The sequence below is a fragment of the Nicotiana attenuata genome, chromosome 6, assembly GCF_001879085.1.
Source record: "Nicotiana attenuata strain UT chromosome 6, NIATTr2, whole genome shotgun sequence".
Taxonomy (NCBI): domain Eukaryota; kingdom Viridiplantae; phylum Streptophyta; class Magnoliopsida; order Solanales; family Solanaceae; genus Nicotiana; species Nicotiana attenuata.
Genome location: NC_031994.1, coordinates 2,089,943 through 2,092,603, shown reverse-complemented (window position 1 = coordinate 2,092,603; position 2,661 = coordinate 2,089,943).

Genomic DNA, 2,661 nt, shown 5'->3' with positions numbered 1-2,661 from the left:
CGAACTCATCAGATGATTCGCAGGAAGTTGATGTGATTCGCCTATACTTTGAGGTTATGGGTGGAGATAAGAAATGGCGCGTGTATGGTTTGGGATCACAAGCTTTGACTTCATATCCAGACTCCAACTCTGCCACTTCACGCACTTTACATGCTGTGCCAGATCATGCTGCTGGATAATGCATTGAAGTTCTTGAGGAGGAGGTGTTGCGTATGAAAGAAACTCAAGAGAGAATTCTTCAGCAACGCGTCGAGCAAGAGGTGCAGCAACGCGTCGAGCAAGAGGTGCAGCAACATGTTGCTTAGGAGGTTTTGTGTTTTAGTCAACAAAGTGAAGACCGGCTTCGTTCTTTGGAGGAGCAATGGAAGTGCATGGTGGGAGAGATGTCCTTGTATAACGACCCAACCAGTTGTTTTGTGTATTATAGTCCCGTTCCCTATTTATTGTCTCGTCTATGTTCTATTTTGGTTATGTGACTTACCGGGATGGTTGATTTGGTTCGGGAATGATTTCAGAGTGAATTAGAACACTTAGTCCCAAGGTTGAAGGCTTATGTTGAAAGAATTGACTGGAGTTTGACTTTTGTGTAGACAATCCTAGGATGGAGTTTTGATAGTTCTGATAGCTCCGTTTGATAATTTTGGACTTAAGCATATGTTCAAATATTGATTTAGAGGTCCATAGATTGGTTTGAGGCTTTTTGGTGAAAGCTGGAAAGTTGAAGGTTTGAAAGGTTGATAGGATTGACCAAGAGTTGACTTTGTTGATATCAGGTTCAGATTTTAGTTTCAGAAGTTGGAATAGGTCCGTTGTGTCATTTGGGACTAGTGTGCAAAATTTCAGGTCATTCGGAGTTGGTGTGATATGGTTCGGAAAATCATTAGTTTCATTAAGCTTGAATTGGGTGCGATTCGTGGTTTTGATGATGTTTGATGTGATTTGAGGCTTCGAGGACTAGTTGGTATATTTGGATGGGATCCCGTGGGCCTCGAGGGTGTTTCAGATGGTTGTCGGATCATGTTTAGACTTGGGAATATGCTAATAGTTTCAGGTTTGGTGCAACCTCACCTGTGAGGTTTTGGCTGCAGGTGCAGAGCCGCAGCAACGGCCTATTATGAGCAGATGCGAGGTTGGCTAGCCTGGGGGATGGTCGCATGAGCGTATTTTGGCTAGAGGTAGGAAGTGCGCAAGTGCGAGGTAGTTTTCGCATCTGCGAGCCCGCAGATGCGGTCAGGAGAGCACATAAGCAGAGTGGGTGTAGGCCTGGGAATTCGCATGTGCGGAGTAAGGACCTCAGAAACGGTCCCCCAGGTGCGCAAGAATGGGAACTTAAGTGGTTTTGCAGAAGCGGATTTTGGATCCCGAAAACGGCGGCATAGGTGCGACTTAGGCAGCCGCGGGTGTGATAATCGCTGGGCAGAAGGTTTGAACGAGGGTTTAAGTCATTTTTCTTATTGTGGACTTGTGGAGCTCGACTAAGGGCAATTTTTGAGAGGTTTATGACTAAAATTGAAGAGGTAAGAGAAGTTTAATCACTTTTGATATTAGATAATGATTACCCATTGATTATTACACCTAGTTTATGTGAATTTGAAGTGAAATTTGGGGATTTTAGACTATATTGTTGGAGAGGGAGATTTGCTGATTTGGGGGTCGACTTGTGGATGGATTTATGGTTGGACTCGTAATTTAATGGGTATTAGAAATTTGTATTTTTTCGGATTCCGGAGTGCGGGCCCAGGGTTAACTTTTTGGGTTCACTTTCCGATTTTGATTAAAGTCCTCTAGCTTTATTATTTGAGATTATTTCTATGGCTATTATTGATGGTATTAAGTTTTTTTTGGAGTATTTTGACACTAATTTAAATGTTTACATTATTAGTTTATCTAATCGGAGGCTGATTCGTGAGGCAAGGGCTTGTTGGAGTATTGAGTTGCGCGTTTTGAGGTATGTAACATTTATAAACCTGGAATTGAGGACAATTATCCCTAAGAACCGTGTTATTTGTGATGTGTTGAGCAGCACATGCTAGGTTATGGGCATGTGGGCGTGCACCAGAGTAATCATGATCCTGGTTGACTTTTGTACTATATTGCTATCATGTCTTGTTTTTCCGTATTTTTCCTACCTGTTAGATTAATTTAGCCATGATTCATGTTAGAAATCATATTTAGGCTATGTGGTTAATCGATTGAGACCTGATAAGGCTATTTCTGTTATCTTGGTTTATTTGATTTATCTATAGTTTTACACTCAATCATGATTCTTCGTTTGCATGTCATATCTCAGTCTCTGTTCATCATTCATTGTTACATCGCATGTTATCATTGTTGTCCACATGTGGTGTTGTTGGGCTGAGTGATATGAAATTGTGAGTCCTCGAGACTTGAGAGGTTGATGACTGAGGTGGACTTTAGACCCATGTTGAGAGTGTTATTGTGGATTGGGCTGCACGCGCAACAGGCCATATTGGCTTTATTATTATTATTATTATTATTATTATTATTATTATTATTATTATTATTATTATTATTATTATTATTATTATTATTATTATTATTATTATTATTATGTAGATCGGGTTGCACATCGCAACACGCCTTATTGGCTTTTGATTAGCGCTTGGGTAGGATCCGCTCTTTCGGAGTCTGACATACCAG